The sequence below is a fragment of the Scyliorhinus canicula genome, chromosome 4, assembly GCF_902713615.1.
Source record: "Scyliorhinus canicula chromosome 4, sScyCan1.1, whole genome shotgun sequence".
Classification (NCBI taxonomy): domain Eukaryota; kingdom Metazoa; phylum Chordata; class Chondrichthyes; order Carcharhiniformes; family Scyliorhinidae; genus Scyliorhinus; species Scyliorhinus canicula.
The window spans coordinates 175,724,496-175,746,202 of NC_052149.1; positions in this window are offsets into that span (position 1 = coordinate 175,724,496).

A 21,707-nucleotide genomic window follows, 5' to 3' on the forward strand; every position below is an offset into this window, starting at 1 on the left:
CACCCGGCACCGAGGTTTCACCACCCGCCACCCCCAGCGACACTCGGTCACCATCACGATTCCTGTGGCTGTGGAACAATCACACGGTATTACAAGTAAGGTGGAACAGTGTGTTTAATATTAACAATTATTTACAGGTGCCCTACCCCTACAACTAAACTGTGCCCTTCACCCGTGCCAACTTACTCAGTGTCTATCTTAGTTGCCTTACGGGCCCTACCACTACGTCTAAGTGAATCCCCAGATGATACAGCAGGAGTGGAGGAGGATTGCTGCGAATCGCCCCCCTCGACTCGTTTCTCCTTGGCCAAGCGTTTCCTGGGGCGACCCGGCCTTGATGGGCCAGGCTGCTCTGCGGGCGTCTCGGGTGACATTGTGCCACCCTGCTCTGCCTGCTGCCCACCCGATGCACCAGGGATGGGACGGGGGGAGGCCGAGAATTCCGGGACGTCCCGTGATGGAGTTAATGGGACGGGCCCCGAAACCTCCTCCTCCCTCGGGGAGCCCGGTGGCCCCTGGGCCTCACTTTGGGACAGAGGTGCGAGCGGGGAGGTTCCCCGTCGCACCACCGACACCTGGCGCTGCCAGTCCTGGAGGCCTGCAACGGTATCCACCAGGATCCGAAGGTTTGCAGAGACGGAGTCCAGGGAGTTAGACATTCCCGCCAGGGACTGTGCGATCTCAACCTGATTGTGCACGACGCCATCCAGCACATGTGTCAGGCGGTTGATGCTCTCGGCGACTGACTGCTGCGACTGGCCAATGACCTGCTGAGACTCGGCCATGGCCCGCAGGGCGCCGGCAATGTCAGTTTGGCTCTGGCACATTGCTGCCTGTGAGAGGGCAACCCTGTCCAGGGCCGAGGATGACGCGTGCACATTAATCCCAACGTCTTGCATAACCTGACCCATTGCCTCCACCGCGGATGCCACCCGTGCGGTGTCGGACTGGGTCTCTGCCATGAGCGGCACCACTCCCTGCTCTTGGACGCGGATCGACTCCTCTAACAGCGTCTGCAGAGTCTGGAAGGAAGCCCTCATCCCGTCATTGTTTCCCTGGGTTTCCTGAGGCATCGGCTGTGCGGGTGGGTTGAGAAACTCCAGGAACTCCGAAAACGTCTGGGAGCCAGCTGCATCCTGGGCCTGGTCTGGCCTCCGCGAGTCCGGGCCCTCTGTTGCTCCGACCTCCACCTGCTGTACCTGCTCATCTGTGATGTGCCAACCAGACTGTGCCCCAGGAGACTCATCACTAAATAGGCCCGCCGGGGTGTGTATCTCTGGGATGATGGAAGTGGTGGGAGAAAGCAGTGCCGCAAGCCCGACGCTCTCAATGGTTAGGTCCTCGTCCAGGGTGTGGGGCCGCTCAGCGACAGGAGGGTTGTCCCTGGCCATTTCTGGTGGTGGTGGTGGACCTCGAACCCTCTGTGCGTCCTGGTCCGCAGATTGGGTTGGGGCAGATAGGGCTGCCCGCTGATCGGGCACCCTCTGTTGTGAGGCCCCGGGTGAGGTGGCGGCAGATTCGTGTCTCCGTCTGCAGCCAGACGGCCCTGGTCGTTCGGCATCACGTCCTAGGGAAGAGAATGAGACGGGTTATTTCGATTTGCTCGGCAGGCCGCTGGACGGTCCCAGTGGGCAGGGTGTGTGAAGGGACAGAGGATGGGGAGGTGTCCCAGTGGGCAGGGTGTGTGAAGGGACAGAGGATGGGGGGGGGGGGGAGGGTGTTTGTCAGGGAGGGTTGTCTCACTTGCTGCAGTTCCGCCAACCTCGCATTGCGCGATATCGCGGGTGGCAGACCCCCCAACAAGGTCCAGTGCCCTCTGTTCAAAGGTGCTGAGGGGGTGCATGTTGGGCGAACCCCCTCCAGTCTTGTGCCGCTCACGGTGGTTATGACCGGCCTTGGCCTGTTGGGGGAGGAAACATAGGTAGATCATTACAAAACGGTAGGTCTCAGAAGTCCGTTCTGATACTGGCACAGTTTGGGGGGGGGGCAAGTTGTCATCAGATGATTGCATCTCTCCTCGGGGCCAGAGCGCTGGGTCTGTGACAACTTTGTGAACCACCCTCAAATAACTCTGCCCCAATCCCTCTCCCCCCCCCCCCCCCGGGCAGTTAAGGGGGAGGGATGGTTGTGACTAGGGGGCACCCTCATGGCACTTACCCTGGCAGACCTGGTGAGGTCATGTAGCTTCTTTCGGCACTGCTCTGCTGAGCGAGGGGTCTGCCCCACAGCACTGACGGCAGCAGCCACGTCACGCCAGGCCTGGCGTACCGTGCTGGCAGGTTGGCGATGCCCTCTCCGCGGGCGGATGATGCCCCTCCTCTGCTCCACGGCATCGAGCAGCGCCTCGACGTCTGCATCAATAAAGCGAGGTGCAGCTCGCCTAGGCTCCGACATCCTGCCCGACAGATTCTGTGGTCGCCCGCGCCTTTTTACGGCGTCGGGCGGCGTCACATGGGCGGGTTCGTGTCGTCGTCGCGTTCCGTCGTCATCACGCACGTAATTGACGCGGCCGCGCTGCTAGCCCATTTCCAGGAAGTGAATCGGTCGGGAAATGAAGCCTTCGCGACCGTCGTAAAACGGTCCCGATTTTTACGACCGTTTGCCGACTTTCCGCGGGTGCGGAGAATTTCGCCCAAAGTTCCCTAGTGAGCGCATTTAGCCCCGTGTTTCCCGGCACTCAAAGTGTCGAGAAACACATGGCCATTCGGCGCGATTTGCATTGAATAAGGGGTCTGAATGGGGAATACGCGCCCGAGGTCGCACATAGCACCGTTTTGTACCACCAGAACTTCCCATTGTAGCGAGAGATAGGGAAGCCATTTTTAAGTACCGCCCCCATCTCCAAGGTCCTGAACCAATCCCCGACCTCCCCCAAGCCCAAATGCAATATCGGAATATCCCCAGCCCACAACTCCCCTGCCAGGCAACTACGCAAAAAATGCCAGCTTGGCAGTGCCAATCTGGCACTACCATGGTACCCAGGTGGCACCACCAGTGGCAGGGCACCAGCCTTCCCAAAGGGCATTCTGCTGGGGGCCTCCGATCCCCAGGGAGACCCCACAAGTGCCGTTCCATCTGAACAGCACTTGCCCAAGGTCTCTTTGGTGAATCCCAAAGCCTCAGGTACCTTGAGAATCTGCACAATAGAGTGAGGCTAACTGCCTCGCTCTAATATGCAGATTTGCTAAAACGTAATCTTGCCCATTGTGGGCGGGATTCACATTACAATGCAGCGAGATTGCATTGAAACTTGCGAGGCGTTGTGAGCTGGTTAGATTCTGGGGGTGCAGCATGGCTGTTGGATCGCGCCCCGTGTCTTTAGACTTGTCTTTTTAACACTTTTGTACGTGGTTTATTATACCATGGTTCTATTTGCTTTTACCCTTGTTTCCTCTGCCTTCCACTTTTTTTTTTCTACTCTAAGCTTTCGTTTCTACCTTTGTTTCCCTCTCTTGCTTCTCTCCGCTCAGTTTCCCATTCCCCTGCCACTCTAGTTTAAATCCTCCCGAACTGCACTAGCAAATACCCCTGTGAAAATATTAGTCCCGGTTATGTCATGTAATTCTCCAACACACTAGTATTTTCAAACTTGCTGTTGTGCAGAATTACGCTTTATTTCCAGAGTTGTTGAAACAAGGAACACTTTACTTCAGGTAATGGTTGAAGTAGAGACAACTGCATCTCTTCAAGTAAAAGTTGTTACATTTTTAAATTGAAGGAACAAACATGCCTTGGGGAGTACAGGGCCTCGGATTTGTTTTTGATTGCCCTGGCAGAGTTGTCACAGAGATAATTGGCTAAAAGCCTTTAATAGTACACTGCTAAATTTGTACTTTGGAAATGTTTGCTACTATTCAAACTAAATTAATACTGGTGTAGAGAGTTTTTTTTCATTAAGTTGACTCTTTAGGATCTGTGCCTAATGATGACAAATCGCAAGGTTTTTCTGCACTTCTGGTGGATTACTCACCTCCCACACTGGCAGATAAGTGTGTGGAGGCCGTCCTGGGTGTGGGGGCCCCCACGGTGGCCTGGCCCGCGATCAGGGCCTACTGATCTGCAGGCAGGCTGGTTCTGTGGGGGCCTTCTTTCCTCCGCGCCAGGCCCCTGTAGGGCTCTGCCATATTGCCCTGGGGGCCGGCGTGGAGAAGGGAACTCCCGCGCATGCATGGAAATACGCTGGCCGCTCTGCATACGCACAGAAATACGCCGGCTGGACCGCGCATGCGCGAGATCAAGCCGGCCGTTCCGCGCATGCGTGAACTCGCACCTGCCCTTTGGTTCTGGCTGGAGCTGCGGGAACCACTCTGGCGTCAACCTAGCCGGCGAGAAAGTGGAGAATTCCTCATTTTTGCTGGCCATTGATGGCGGAGTGGTTGGCGTCAGTTTTCACGCCGGCATGGGGACATAGCCCCATTTTTGCAGAATCCCGCCCAGCGTGTTTAGTAACTTACAAAATCGTTAATAGTTGCTGGATATTAGCAAAACTGAAAACATTGGTAGAAAATAATAGAAATAGTGAATAGCAAACTTTGTCAGAGATTGGTTCACTACCTTTGTTTCTAAAGCTGTAAACAAATCTCTTTTAGTCCCTTTTTATGCTTAATTTGGATGCACTTCAGGCACTGTCACAACTACTTAGTTAGTGGCGTACACTTCAGGAATCCTCTTATTTTAGCTTTACTTCTAATTGCTACTGTTCAGTGTTGTATAGGCAGCACATTATTCATGTCACTATTATTGTTATTATGTGTTTCTTTGAATGGGCATTCATGATGTCAATGTTCAGTGATATGCTAATCAGAGATTTTATTTATAACTACTGCTTTAGATTCTTTTCTTTATTTTCTGCTGACTTTCCACAATTGTTCCTCTATGTTAGTGCATTTTCAGTTGCCAGGGGAAATAGTCCCGAAGGGTTATAATTCCAGAAACTGTGATATCCGTTCGGGGTCAACACATAGGGCTGAATTTTCCAACCCTTCCTGCTGGTGGGATCTTCAGGCCTCACCGATGACCAAGTTTTATCACCTGCTCTAATATCTGCTTTTGTGGCCCAATGTCAAATTTGTTAGATAAGCACTGCTGTGAAGCACTTTGAGATTTACTACCAGGTTAAAGGCACTCTATAACTGTCAGGCATTGTTCTGTATTGCTCTCCGAACTAATCTGAATCCAGGCACGGAAACATTTTAATTTTGTTTAATTTTGTTTCCTTTACACCTCAACTCAAATGCTCAGATCATGAATGGTTAGGGAGTGGCGAGCTGATGGAGTGATATGAAAACGAGGATGACAATTTTAGATTCACGGAGCTAAAGTAGTTCAGTGAACTCAGAGGCGAAGAGCAAAAGGAATTTGGTGTCAGTTAGTATACGGAGCAAAGTTTTTACTTTGCAGTGGAGCTGGACGGAAATATAAGGGGCTGGATTCTCCGGTCGCCGATGTCGAAACCGCATTCGGCGAACGGCCGTAGAATCCAAGTTTCCGACCAAATCGGGGGCGGCCCCGCTTTCACGATGCTGTGCCCCCTCCAAAGCGATGTATTCTAGGAGTACGCCGTGCCATGTATCGGCGGCCTCAGGACATTGCCTGAGGCCCACCTCCCGATGCTGTGCCCCCGACCGGCCGAGTTCCCGACGGCGCGGGTCTCTCATGGGCTCATCCATTGGGAACTCAGTGTGGTGGAGGTAGACTCAGTCCAGCGCTGCCACAGTCAGGGGATGTCCAATTCGTGGGCAGGGGTGGCATTATTCGGGGCTGGGGGAACTGTGGGGAGGTAGTCCTGGGGCACGCAAGCCGGCCAAAGGGGGGCACTATTTCGCGGGCCAGGAAATCATGCAGTCAATGAAGTTCGACTCATTCATTTTCATAGATATGAAACTACAAGCAGTGTGTCTGTAATATCCAATTACTGGCCCTCTGAGCATTGATCATAGAATTGCCCCTATGGGCTGTAATGATTTATATTAGCTCTGATTTCACCAAAATCTGTTGGACCCTATTCACTCATTTCAAATTACTAATTGGGATATGTTAGTACTCAAATATAGAAAAAAAATGTATGTAATAAAGACACTGCAGAATTCAAAAGTGTGAGGTGGCTTGAAGAGGAAGTAGCACAAGGAAGCTGGTAAGTAATAAATTATTGCTAAATTGGATTCTTATCCTTACTGTTTGCCTTAAGGCCACCACAGAGAGAAGCACAGCACCTACTTCTGTATTTCAATAGAGTGCCATCAATCATGGCAACCCCATTCTAAGAGTCCCAGCACCATCAATAAAGTGAATGTCAGGAATAGGGCCATTCAAGCAGCCTCCCTCCAATCCCTCAGATGTTGGCCTGCACATCATGTTGAAAGAGAAGAGGTAATGGAGTGAGGGGCCTGCTGTCACTCAGGATGGAAAGCAAAGACCGTGGCATATGCCACATGGAGGAAGGTGGCAGGACCTGTGAGTGACACTTCAGTCACATTCAGGATGACTGTGCAATGCCAGAATACATTTAATAAGCTAAAAATGAAGCATCCTGACCCTCCTTCAATGTTGCAATATTTTCATAGAAGTTACAGTGCAGAAGGAGCCCATTCGGCCATTTTGCACCGGCCCTTATAAAGAGCACCCCATTTAAGTCCACACTTCCAACCTATCCCCGTAACCCAGTAACCCCATCTAACCTTTTTGGCCCCAAGGGCAATTTAGCCTGGCCAATCCACCTAACCCGCACATCTTTGGACTGTGGGAGGAAACCGGAGCACCCGGAGGAAACCCATGCACACACGGGGAAAACATGCAGACTCCGCACAGACAGTGACCCAGCGGGGAATTGAACCTGGGATGCTGGAGCTGTGAAGCAATTGTGCTAACCACTATGCTATCGTGCTGCCCATATGTGGCCATTCACTCCTCAGCTTCACAGTTATAAAGCGTACCATCACATTCTCATTCTTCCATTTTAATATTGCTCTTGGAGTTCCTCACAAGCTGGAAATTCATGCAGACTCCTTTCCAAATTTAACCTCATATGCTGACACCATGGTCGGGATTCTCCCCTACCCGGCGGGGCGGGGGGTCCCGGGAATTCTCCGCACCTTTAGGGGCTAGGCCCGCGCCGGAGTGGTTGGTGCCCCACCGACCGACACGAACGGCCTTTGACGCCCCGCCGACCAACGCGAACGGCCTTTGGTGCCCCGCCGACTGGCGCCACGGCTGGCCGAAAGGCCTTCGCCGGTCGGCGTGAGTCCGCGCAAGCGCTGGAGCGTCAGTAGCCGCTGACGTCACCCCGGTGCATGCGCGGTGAAGAGGGTCTCTTCCGCCTCCGCCTCAGCGATGGTGGAGGCCATGGTGGCGGCTGAAGAAAAAGTGTGCCCCCACAGCACAGGCCCACACGCCGATCGGTGGGCCCTGATCGCAGGCCAGGCCACCGTGGGGACAGCCCCCAGGGTCAGTTTGCCCCGCGCCCCTCCCCAGGGCCTGCTCCCGCCGCCTGCTCCCGCCAGCACAAGAGGTGGTTTATACCAGGTCGGCAGGAGAGGCCTGACAGCGGCGGGAGTTCGGCCCATCGCGGGCCGGAGAATCGCCGCGGGGGGCCCGCCGCCTGGCGCGGCGCGATTCCCGCCCCCGCCGATTCCCGGGTGGCAGAGAATTCCGGCCATGGCGGGGCGGGATTTACGCCGGCCCCGGGCGATTCTTGGGGGGCCGGAGAATTCCGCCCCATGAACTCATTGAGCCTTATGAGAAACAAAGCCCTGAGTTGTAGATAATGTAAACTTTCCACCAATCTCTTCAGATGCTTAAACCTATTGCAGGAATGAGGCAGAAACAAGTTACTCAGGAAGCCACAACAGAGGTGCAACCAATAATGAGCCTATCCACATCCACCAGACAGATGGCAGGAAATCATGAAGTAACACCCAGGGAATATGCAGTGAAAAACATTAGCAAGTTGTGCCGATAGAGGCGGTTGTTTTAATACTATTTGGTCTGTGGAATGGTTGTATCTAGTGATATCCTTTGATTATTGCAGTGATGAAGAGTAAAGTAGATTCTGTGTTCTTAGAGGTTCTTCTTTAGAAGGTTTCACAATGATCATTTAGATCTGCTGCTTGGGAATATACAGAAAACACCAATGTAGACATGTACAAATGCATGTAGACATTTCATGCATGAACTTTCTACATATTTCCAGGTCAGCCAAGATTGCTGACTGCTCTGATTACAACTCTTCAGATTGATGGGTTTTGTGTCTTCCTGACAAACCAGACTGCCTTTCCCCCTCCTCCAATTCTTTATGGAGGCCGAAGTTGTGTAATAACACAGCAAGCCACCACAATGTGCGAAACTCAATTTGCAGCATTCTGCAGTGCTTCTCTGGATTGACCATTTGATGACTGCAATTACCTATCTGTCTTGATGTTCTGTTGTAGAGGAAGGCACTCATGGTGCTGTCATCAACTGGGGAAGCAAAGCGAATACTTTGTTGTTGAACATCAGATATCTCTCCATCTGCAAACAGGAGCTGGATTACCGCATGATCATTATAGCTCCAAGCAAAGTGGACATTGACGTGCAGGATTCATTGCTGCTGATTATAGGCCAGCTGTTCATTGATTGCGTGAAATACTTTCTTTGTAACAAAATTCATGGGGTTTATAGATGAAGCCAATTCATGACATGATAATTATCATTACACGCTGAGGAAGATCAAACTTAAAATGGTTGTACTGAAGTAATCATACCGATGCATGCTGGGATCTCTCCACACTGCCCATGGCATGACTGGTATTCTGGGATTTGCAGGCTCAGGTATATTTCTCATATCTTCAGATTAAAAAGTGACAGATCTAGGGGGAATATTGGTCCCAATCATAGGCTACTTTGAAGGGTTTAGGCATTGATAAAGGTATTCAAAGCAATAAAAAAATTACCAAATACACACATGTTATTATGAAATATGATTTTGTTATATTTTTACGTGACAAGTCTTATTTTCAGCCTCAAGTCTTATTAGAAATTCGAATTGACAGCCAAAAGGATTTTGCATTTTATTTTTAAGTGTTTTAGTTTCACTTGTGTTTTTTTTTCACTATTGTTAGATTTTTGTTACGACTCATAGTTATAGGGTTGTTGTTTTAAAAATATGAGAGTTCTGGGGCTGGATTCTCCATGTCTGAGACTAAGTGTTGACCCTGGCGCAGAATTCATGGAGTTCTACGACAGCAAAACTGGTTCTGTACCTGGACCGATTCAGCAACTGTCAAGGGGCTAGCACTGGCGCCAGGCGGAACACAATCACTTCTAATGTGAAACGGTGCTGGATTCACCAGTTTTATGACTGACACTCAGGAGGCTGACAAGCCGCAGCCGCATTTACACACTTCACTCTCCACACACACCATCCCAGCCAACAAGTTGGCAGCAAGGAGAGCAGATCCATGCTTCACTGACGGTAAGCTGGAGACCCTTATGGATGAGGTGGAGGAGAGGTGGATGACCCTGTGCCCTGGCCCGAGAAGGAGGCTGCCAGCCGCCGGCATTCATCGTGCCTAGGCACAGGTGGCAGAGGCAGTCAGCGCCGTGGGCAACACCGTCCAGACCTGCCAGCAGTGCTGGAAGAATCTGTACAACCTCCTCAGGGGGACCAAGGTGAGTAGGCAGCACTGTGCTCCTGGCACTAACCCGGGTCCCACACACACATATAATCCTACCCCACCAACCCGGAGGGCTGCAGAACCCCCCACCCTGCACCACATGCAGGTACCCATACCGGCTGTCATGGCCGGGTGCCCTGGCCACCAAGGCCACCAGCTCCCCACCCTCTGGGCTGCACAACCAATCACCAGACAAGACACCACCACTGTAAAGCCCACAGGGCATTAAGACTCCCGCTCTTTTTGGGACCCAGACATTGAGAAAGTCAGAGTGCACATGTCAGTGGACATTATTGCCATGTGGTAGCTAGTAGGTCTGGTCGAGCCAGTAAGAGGTCGTCAGTGGGATTAGTAGAGTGTCAACCCACAGCTGAACATGTACAGCAGTTCATAGTTAAATAAAACAGTGTTGGATCATCTCCTGTGTCAGACGTTTGTTTCTAGCTTCCCTGCATCCAGTTGCAGTCAATGTTGAACCAACCTGCCTAACACATCAACACTTGGTTTTTTTGTTTGCCAATCCCATAGGAGAAGGCCGCCCATAACCGCCGGGAGCAGGAGTAGACTGGAGGCGGACCGCCGTACCTGTGGCCCCTGACCTTGGCAGAACAGAAGGCTGTGGATGTGGTTGGCAGCCCGTAGGAAAGGGAGGTCGCCAGGGTGGAGTTTGGCTGCGGGCGAGGAAATGAGACCCTGCTGAGTTGCTGTGCCCCGTGACACGTAAACCCCCCCTCCAACACCACCCCGAAACCACCCTCACCCTCACACCACCCACACCCCCACACCATCACACCATCCCCACCCTCAACCCACACCGCCCTCACCCCACCCTCACCCCTACACCACCCTCACCCCCACACCACCCTCACCATCGCCCCCAACCTTACCCCTACACCACCCTCACCATCACCTCCACCCTCATCACCCCTCACCCCCACCCTCACCCACAGCACCCCCTCATGCCCACCCTCATCCTCATTCCTCCCTCACACCCACCGCCCTCGGTCTAATCATGTGTCTTGTCTTGTGTCTTACAGGACCCGCTGGAGATGGGGCTGGTCCATCTGGCATCCCCTCACTCCTGGCCAGTGACACAGCCAGAGCCCCCCCACTGAGCCAAGCACTGTCGATGAGAGCAGCTCGGACGGCAGCCCTCGACCCGAGATGCAGGACACTCCAGAGCTTGAGTCTGAGGATGACACTGACTACCCATCACAGCTGTCTCCAACACCCTCCACCATCCCAGGGATATTCACCTTGTTTGGGTACTTTAGTGAAGTGGCTCCTGGGATGCTATCTGGTGTGCACAATACAGCTGATCCGGTACAACAGGTGGAAGTAGGAACACACGAGGGGGCGGACAGTCGGAGGGCAGGCTGACCCCAGGGACTAGCTGCCGTCCAAATGGGTTCCGATCTTCTGGAACAGACAGTTCCATCGATCATGGAGATGCAGTCGATGAGCCAGGGACTACATGGGGGGTTGTTGGTGAGCATCCAGTACTTTCAGGTACAGTTGAAAGAGGTGATGCAGGAGCAGAAGGTGGTGCCAACCATGCGTGCCATCTAAACCAACACCGCATGGGTAGCACCGAGGTGGTGGCATTGGGGGCGATGGTTTTAACTGTGGATCAGCATGTCCCAGGCCTGGGGCATTCTGTGCCAGGTGCTGGCTGTGGCCCAGGACATGGTTGCCACCTCACATCCCTGATGCCAGGGGTACCATTGGTTGATGCTTCTCTTACCAGCGGTACATTCCGCAGCCCCTGTCGGGGTACTGAAGGGGCTACAGTTGGCCACCTGATGCCCCGTTGGTGCATGGCAGCTGGGTTGGAGGGGGGAATATGGCAGTGAGTGGGGTGTGGGAGGGGGGGCTCCCATACAACCGGTGTCAGTCTGCAGAGCCACGGGCAAAGGTGGGTGGTCAATGCGTTGCACAGCAAAGTAGCTACCTTGCAGGCTGCGGCAATAACGGTCCGTGACTGGACATCGCCCCACTCCTGTAGGGGGGGTCACTCTGGCCTCTCGGCCCTTTCCCCCGTCAAACCCCCAGCCCCAGCCCTGGCAGGGTCCCCCCTCCACCCCACCCTCCCCCCCCGTCCCACCCAGCCCGGCCAGTGTTTAGCTCAGCAGCCCACAGTCGCACCTCTCCATGTCCTACCTCCTCTCTCTCCCCTTCATCAGCTTTGGTGCCGGTTTCACGATTTTTAAAAGCACAAGTGAACCGTGCCATCGGGAACTCGGCCCATCAGAGACGGAGAATCGCGGAGCCCCCGGAGAATACCGGGTCAGGCCCACTAATGATATGCAAACGGTGCTTATTGTACGAGCGATCCGGACCGCATTGACGCCGCTGTTGAGACGCCCGCTGTGATTTTGGCGTCAGAACATATTCTCCGCCCAATCGTGTTTTGCGATTTCGGAGAATCCCACCCTTGTTCTTTGTTGTGACCGCGAAGAGAAAGAATGAGAGGTGGCACACACCGGTTTCATATAACATCGTGCAAGGGGTTTATTTACAAGATGCTGCTCAAACAGGGTCCAATGGTGAATTCCACAAAAGCCCCCAAAACGTTCCGATGATACCATTGCACAGTGCGTGACATTACACCAGCCAGTGGTGTTACTCTGATACATCGCACCATCTGCTTTTCACAGACTCCACCTTATGGACTTTGGATTGAACTCCAAGCAGTGAAGTTTCTCTCGCAGCAAGTTCCATAGATGTTGCAATTTCTATAGCAGATTGTAAAGTTAATGCACCTTCATTCCTGAGGCCGCAAACTAATCGGTCACCAAGTGTATCATCCAAGGTCTGGTCAAATTTGTAGCACTTTGCTAGCTTTTGCAGTGATGCAACAAATTGTGAAGAGATTTCCCCTTCCTCCTGCTGAAAGCAGAATCGTTTTGCTCTTAATAGTGGATTAGGAGCAAAATGTTCCAGCAAGGCAGTCATTAACACATCGTATAACTTGCCTCCAGGTTTAGCGAGGTGCACAAAGTTCTGTAGTAACATGAATATTTTCCTCCCAACTAAGCTGAGAAAGGTTGCAGTTTGCAGGTCTGCTGGTGTCAAATTGGCTATTTAAAAAAAAACATTTTTCTACTTAAGGGGAAATTTAGCATGGCCAATCCACCTGCCCTGCACATTTTGGGTTGTAGGGATGAGACCAACGCAGACACGGGCAAAATATGCAAACTCCACACAGATAGCGACCCGGGCCTGGGATCGAACCCAGGTCCGCAGCACCGTGAGGCAGCAGTGCTTACCACTGCACCAGCATGGCGCCTCCTGATTGGCTTCAAGAAACAACTGGAACCTTTCCTCATGAGCGTTCAATATCTCGTCCTCATCAAATGTGTCCAAGGAGCCTTTTCTTCCTGCCATTTTTGAATTGCTGCTCCCTGATTTGTGCTACGCAGCCTTCAGCCTGTCTTCCCTGCCATTTATTCCTGGTTAAAGCAGACAAACGTGCAGCACACAAGCAGACTACCTGTTTCTGTGCCTCGCTATTGATTCCCAGGCAGTAGGTTGCAGAGTTGTCAGCACCGTAGGATCGCATTCCCGCGGCCCATTTCAATACCTCATCAACAATCTCCACAGCTCTACCCACCATACTGGTGAATGTACTGGACACCCTCAGTAACTCGCAGTTGTCCAATAGCTTTTTTTTCTTTTGAAAACCCTTTTACTTGCACGGGCAGCTGTCTTGATTGACCAGATGATTCGCTGACAATCGGTTACAAACTGTATGGTGTCCAAGCATTTACTTGAGAATTATTTTCACTTGCTACAATGATGATTTCACCTTGAATGTGGATGATATATTTCCCGGCCACACTCCCGATGGTGTATGGGCCTGAATTGCCGTTGATGATTCCTTCTTCTGGCTCACAAAATCATCATCGGAAGTTGTTTTACTCCCTTTTTTTATGGCACAATTTCTCTTTTGTTATGTTCCCTGTTGTAGACATAAAGAGAAAGAACCAGTGGTGGCACATGTCGAGTTTGTATAACAACTCGCAAAGGGTTTATTTACAAGGTGCTGCTCAAACAGGGTACAATGGTGAACTCCACAAAAGTCTGCGAAACGCTCTGATGACATCATTACGTAACACATGTCATTACAAAAGCCAATGGTGTTGCTATCATAAATACCACCGAGAGGTTAGCCAATTATACACCTGCATTAGCTTCCGTGAGATGATGGGCATGAAATCTTGATTACCTTCTGGCTTTTAGTAAACCAGTCGCTTTTTATAAGACATTTCTGTATTATGTAATGCAAAAAATATTATTCTGGTAGCATGGTGCAACTGTGCCTCTTAAAAGATACAAAGTCTATTGTTAAGTAATCACTGGATCAAATCAGATAGGTCTTTGGTATACATGGCACCACATCAACTTTCCTTTTTAAAGAAATGACCCTGGGAAGCACCAAGGATCAGGGGACCTTGGTGTGCATGCACACTGGTCTCTTAAGGGAGCAGGACAGGTAGATACAATGGTTAAGAAGGCATATGGTATACTGACCTTTATTAGCTGAGGTATAGAGTTTAAGAGCAGGGAGGTTATGCTGGGACTGTATAAAACTTTGGTTAGACCACAGCTCGGGTATTGTGTGCAGTTCTGGAATCTATACTATAGGAGGGATGTGATAGCACTGCAATGAGTGCAGAGGGGATTTACCAGTATGTTGCCTTGCCTGGTAAGTTTTAGTTTTGCAGAGAAACTGAATAGACTGAGATTGTTTTCCTTCAAACAGAGGAGACTGTTGGGAGGGGGTGGGAAGGGGGGGGGGGGATATGATTGAGATATGTAAAAATATAGACTGAACAGGAAGAAACTTTTCCCCCTGGTGGAGGGATCAATGACCAGGAGGCATAGATATATGATAAGAGTCAGTAGGTTTAGAAGGGATATGAGGAGAAATATTTTCACCCAGAGGGTGGTGGGAGTCTGGAATGCACCGCCTGAAAGGGTGGTGGAGGCAGAGACCCTCATAACATTAAAGAAATATTTAGATGTGCACTTACGATGCCAAGGCATAGAAGGTTATGTGCCAAGGGCAGGAAAATGAGCGTAGAGTACTTAGGTGGCTATTATTTGAGCAGCGTGGACACGGTGGGCCGAAGGGCCTTTTCTGTGCTGTAAACCTCCATGACTCCATGATAGTAAAGCTACGGTCATTCAGAGTACAGAGTATGTTCTGAGTAAATTGATTGTCTTTGTTTGCTTTATGCGGTCTTTTGGGCTCTGTCGAACAAAAAAGGAACAATGTGATAGACTGGAAATGTCTGCTAGGCATAGAGGAATGAATGGAGGAAGGACATTTCAGTGGGCAAGTATGCTGGTACCACTCTAGCAAACAGGGCCTAAAACTTTCAAGGAGCAATTGTGAACTCCAGTGTCATGAAAAAGGTATTTGTTCCTGATCTTCAGTTAATCTGCATGGTGGAGATTTGCAGTCATCATGAGCATCTCTCTGCTTGCCTTACTGGTCTTCCTATCATGTCAAATGCTTTAGAAAATTTAATGCATTCCTCCGAATGAACAAAAATTACATAAGTTGGGTATATGAGCATTGGACTTCAAATTCTTCAGCAGCAATTGCAATAATTTAGAAAATAGACAGTAAGTATGTGTCATACTGTACAACGGACAGCTGGCCATTATTTCACAGTTGCTGTCTGTGTAAAGCTTTATGCGAGCAGATATCTCTAGTATTATTTTTAGATTTGTTGCAGTCAGGAGAAATACATTATTATTAAACTAAATAATTAAAAATAAAATTCTAAGCTGATCTCTAGAATCTGAGGCCTGCATTTTCGTCTGTGAGTTGGTTGCGCAGAGTCGGGTCCACCAACTTGACTTTTGAAAATGGAGCCCAGACGTCACATTTTCAATTCAGGAGGGCAGGCTACATTAGAAATCCTGAAATTAGTGAGGTGGATGTTGGCTGCATGGAAGGCCTGCCTCAGGCACTGAGTCGAAAAGTTGAAAATACACATAAAGTATCCCTCTGGCCCTCACTCCTCACGCCTTCTCGCCCCTACACATATCCCATGCTTTATCCATGCCAACCCATGCTATCGCATTCCTAGGCCCAAGGCCCCGCATATAATTCATGCCAAATTATGGCCCATACTCACCTCGTTTCCACCCATGTCCTTCATGCCAACTTATGTTCGTCCCCCTACCTACCAATGCAGAGATAAGATAATAGTCGCGATTTAATCAAAACAAATTGGGTGCGTTTAGCAGGTTGCAGCGGTGAGAACAACCCCACATGCCCCTCCAAGGCCGCATCTAGACTAATTTCCTCCACTAACGAGCTCAGCCCGTTTCCTGCATTTACAAGCTCAGTTCTCTTGATCTCCCACCGCGGTCTCCGGAGACCTCCCCAACACCCAACCGTATTAATTAGAGGGTCCTCAAGCCCCCTTGCACTGCACCTCATAAGGGCAGTTCCCCAAACAGGACAAGATGCCATCTGGGCACTTTGGCACTGCCAGCTTTCCACCCTGTCAGTGTCCCTGTCTGCCTGGCAATGGCATATGGGCACCCTGGCAATGCCAGTGTGGCACCCAGTGGTACTGTCAGGGTGACCAGGTGGCACCACCAGGGTGCCAGGCTGACAATGCCATGGTGCTCAGGTGGTATCAGGAATGCTAGGGTACCACTCTGCCCAGAGCATGACCATATGGGGGTCTCCAATCGCCGGGGAGACCTCCTCAAGTGCAGGTTTGCCTAATCCACATTTGTGGAAACCAGTCCTAAACAATGCCATGGGGAGGCCTCAGAGGCAAGGCTATTCAATGCCGCACCTTGGGTAACTCCAACGTAGATGTATTCAAGTGGGACTAACTAGTCACTTGAATATGAAAATCTGGATCACGTCCAGTGAGGGCAAGATCCAGATCGCGACACCGTGCAAGATCTCATTCGGTCTCCTGGGGCATAATGAGCATCATAAATCTCATGTACGGCTTCTCTCTCTCGAGATTTACCAGCCTCGTTGCATCACCGAGTCAGGCACGGCATGGTTGATAGATCGCGCCCAATATAATGTTCTATTAAATAAGGTGTCATATTTCTATTGCAGACTCCACTGTATTGAAAAAAACTCGAATTTATAAAAACCCATTTACTACAAATGCAAATACATTGCTTCAACTACATGTTGCCTCATAACAACAAGCATTGGAATCCATGGTCCAACTTTAAAGAGTCCACAACCACTTCTTGTTGTAAATTTGTGAAATGGTAGGCACCCCTTTGAGATAATGGATGATTGTGAATTAGCCATGCAGCACTAATCCAATAATCCAATAAGATTTAAGTCAGAAGGCAGGGAGAAATAGTAATCAGCAATTGAATGATTCTTTTAAGATGCCAGATATTTATCAAAGATTTAAAGGGAAGGATGTTTAAATGCCTTGACAGAATGACAGCTCCCATTTGACAGTTGCTTTTGTAAGTTACAATTGTCACTTTTGATAGGTCCTGTTGACACTTTTGACAATTGATGTTGACAGTTAGTAAGTTCATGCAGTTTTTGTGCACATTCATGTCTACTCTCAGCATTTTCAAAAGGCACATTACCTCTCCTAAAAGACATCCGACCGCCCCCAAAGGTGTCCTGGGACCATATACAAAAAGGTACCCTAGCATGCCAAAGGGGACTCTATATCCATGTGGTTGGTCTGATTTTATCAGTGCTATTGGCTCTCTATTGGCCTTCCATAGAAATTAGCAAAGTTCATACCTACTCTTACCAGGTCTACTCTGTGCACTTTGGGTTTCATATTCTTCGGCTACCAAAATCCAACTTGAGTGGAGGCCTGCGGCACTCGTGAAACACTTTTGTGCACTACACAAACTGTCCCCATTCCCACCCCCACGGACATGGAAAGAGTCATGGTCGGGGGTGGGACTTGTGATTTTCAGGTTATTATATTTCTATGTTGTGCAAAGAGAAAAGGTATGGAGGTGCCCACTCGCTGGATTTTTGTAGAAATAAATGCTGGGGGGTTTATTAAGGGTGTTGTTCATACAATCAAAGATGGTGATCTGCCCAAAGCCTGCACAAACACTCTGCTGATGTCACTATACATCATGTGACGCTAAACCAATAGGAATCTATTCTCTAATACATAACACAGGCATTTCCTCCATTTTGACCAGAAAGGAGAGGCTCTCTGTAATGGCAAAATTCAAGCCTAAGCATTTTTTTTGTGGACTTAAGTGGGAGATCTTTATTTGATTGTCTGAGGTTTCTACAGGAATCACCATCGTTCCATTATCTGAACTAGTAACGTTTTGGGTGGGTTGGGGAGGGAGGTGAGGGAATGGAGATAATACCCTTGACGGTAAAATGCTTAACTAGCCTCAGCTGTTCATGAGAGCATAAAAACTGGCACAGTCTCATTCATATATCCATGTAGTTAGTCTGCTTTATCAGTGCTATTAAACTAATACACACTCAGCTCTGAAAGAACTATATATAAAGGTGCCAGATTCGTAAGAATATATCATTATGCACTTCCAAGGTATTTCCCTCCCCTTCCTTAGGGGTTACCATTGCCTTTGTGCATCTGGGGAATTCCTTCGACTGATTCACGCCTCCACAAACCTGTTGTAAACTTCATTGACATGACATCACGATGACAAGTTATGAATATTCAGTGAGAGGGTGGGCTCATTCATTATATTATAATTTATTGAAATGTACTACAATGAGGTTCTCACCCTTTGTGGGTGGAACTTTGTTACCTCATCGGTGAGGGGCATGGAAGATCGAGCCAGTGAGAATCTTGTTTCCTGATTCTCACGGAATTTTGTACCCACGTTGCCAGTCCCGCTGAAGAAACGCACGGGCGCAAAATCACCCCTTGTGTCTTATTGTCATATGGATAGGTATTTTAAATGTCTATTTTTAGTTTTATTTCAGGAGTGGCTAATTTCTATTTGCAACTGTCTGTCACTAAAGCAGTCTCCTATTTCCGTATGACATGGACCAGCCCTCTCACCTTATCAGAAGATTACTTGGGTCCAGATTACTAACACATAGGCCTGGATTATTACACTAATGGAGGGGCTGAAGAGCCTGAAAAATGGAAGTCCAGCCCCTGAACACAGCATTTACAATTTTTGCAGAGGCAGAAATGGGCGCGGGCGTGGGCGTGGGCGAGGCCAGTGTTTGACCATGCCTTCTTTGCGGAGACGATTCCTCATATAAATTAACAGCTGCCTCCTGCCATATCTAATTTCAGTGACCCAGCTGTGTGAAATACGATGTGCAAAGTTAGACCTGGTAGGAGCAGATCCAACTTTTTGGAGTCTTTTGGAGAGGTGGGGTATCACTTTGGATATTATGGTTTACCTTTTGGTGAGGTCAGGTGCCAGGTGCCCTATTTTCTTTGGGAGTGGTAATGTGCCCTTGCGATTGTTAAAATGAGGCATGACTGTGCATAAAAAGTTCATAAACCCATATTTGTAAAGTTTATTGGAACTGTCAAAAGTGTCAGTCTGTCAAAAACAACTGTTGAACATGTCGAAATGAATTGTCAAAGACAACTGACAAGCTGTCAAAGCTTATAACACTCTTGCCTTTTCAATCTTTGAAAACATTTCTGGATTTAAAAAAAAATCTATTATTTTACATTCAGTCTACTGCCATAAGCCTGAGGGTTACCATTACTATATTGCATTCTCAAATGCAATTAGGGATGGGTAAGGAATGTCGGTCTAGCCAGCAAAGACCGGATCCCGAGAATGAACGAAAAAAAGTTGTATTACTGATTCGCGACCTACTGTTATCATCTTCCATGTCACAATTTTATTGACATCTGCAATTCGTTAAAGGCTCTTTGATGTGCGACTATTAAGTCCAATTTGTTTTTATATGGGGTTGAGCACTTGAACGGTTTATTTTTATAAGTGATGAAACACTTGAAAGATGTGTTTTTACAAAGATGGAGTTGAAGAAATGTATAGTCCCTTATGAAAGGGAATGTGTTATTTAATAAAGGCTACAATAGAAACCAATAGCTTCATTTTAATCTCAGCATGGGTCCTGAGGTCTGCCAATGGTGGATACTGGTTGAGCTGGCATGGCAAATATATGGATAAATGGTGGTGGGAAGGGCAGGGATTGGCCTGAGTTGGCACAATGTTAGCAGAGGAGCTATGCAGAGTCATGGGGTGGCGAGAGCCGTATAGGTAAGCATAGAGGTTATGAAGGACCATGGGAATTGAGTAGAGGGCACGAGGTGGCATAAGTTGGCATTGATTAGGCCAGGGCAGTGTGTGGGGTGTGAGGGGGAGGGGGGGGGGAGGCTACCTTTTAAAAAAAAATCTTGGACATTATGCTGGAACCCAGAGGCAGCCTCTCTGCACAGCCCAACTTCACACCCAGCGGCCTCTGCACTCGTTCCGAGAGAAAATGGAGAAAATACAATCAAGTCGCCAGGGCAGAAAGAGAACTATTTACTTCACTGAGAGAGATATGGAGGAAATGCAGTAGGAGGATAAGCAAATGAAGATTACCATTTTTCTAATCTGAGGGTCACTCACCTCACATTTCTTCTGGAAGGAGGTAGCAAGGAAATAAAATAAGGTCCCTTGTGAAGAAGAAATCCAGACTGGTAAAGAAGAAAGCTCTTGCTTTCAGGAGGTTTGCTGAGATAGATTACATTACATTAGCTGTCCTAAGTTTATTGGTAGATCAGCCTGAAAATAATACTTCCACTTCAAGAAGATTACATTTCATTTATTTGTTGAAAATAATGCAGTTTTTTAAACGTTCATATGCACATTTAATGTATATTAGAGCAACATGAAGCCTTGAACATGTACTATATCCTATCATAGATTCCACTCCACCCACTGAAATTGATTTTTGACAGAAATAATTCCCTGTGGCATGTTTTTATTGATAACTTTATTTCAAAACATAAATTGAGAATAGATCTTGTAAGGGATTGCCAGCTTTTCTGTTTGTGGTTGTGTAATCAATATAAAACTCAAGGCATGCATTGGCATTATTTGATTCTCTGGATATTGTATATCCTTTAATTACTTATTTGCTTTAAATCCGGAACAAGCATATTGAGTAAGCACGAATAATACTGGACTGTTTAAATTATCTGCACAAGCTATGTAGCCGGCCATTTACAAAATAGCTAAGCAAAGAAAGGTCACTATTATGGCCTGATGGGAAATGTGGCTAAATGAGAGATTTAATTTCAACAATATGGTCAACAGAACAAATGACTTTGGTCTGTGAGTACGTGATTTCCGCAAATGTCTTTGATTTTATGACCGGCCATAAAAGGTCAATAGGATATTGATCAATAAATGTCTTCAAGGGAAAGACTGACGATGCCTGAGAAGAAATATGACCTCTGAATGAGTCAGGATTTTTTGAACATTCGAACGCATGTCCCCAGAGCATTATCGTGGGTTTCTGGATTGCTAGTCCAGTGACACTACCATTCCATGGGACGGGATGTGTGAGCGGAGCTGTCCCCTGAGGCTCAACCACCACCTGGCCCTGTCAATTCTAGAGGCCCACTCTGGTATCAACCAGGTTCTGCATGCCCGCAGCCATGGAGCACAGGGAGTAGACCATCGCTGTCTGGGGCTGCGCCACATCACCCATTGACTGTGCCACCACCATCTGGGTCTGTGTCACATCAGCCAGTGACTGCGCCATCTCCCTCTGGGACTGGGCCACCACCCTCTGTGTCAGCGCAACGTCGGCCAGTGGTTGGGTAGTGCCGTCACGTTCTCAGCTAGGGCCCGCTGGGCCCACGCCACTGCAATTTCCAGGTGATCCCGCGTCATCAGGAGGCTGAAGCACCACTCAATCACACCCCTGGTCGCTGCATGTTGTTGTAGTGGGTCTTGGAGTTGGTCTGTGGTATCTGGACAGGCCTCATCAACCAAGACTGCAGTGGATAACCCCTGTTGCCCAGGTGCCAACCCACCAACCGGGGGGGGGGGGGGGGGGGGGGGCATCTCAAACATGTCAGGAATCATCGAGTGTGCCAG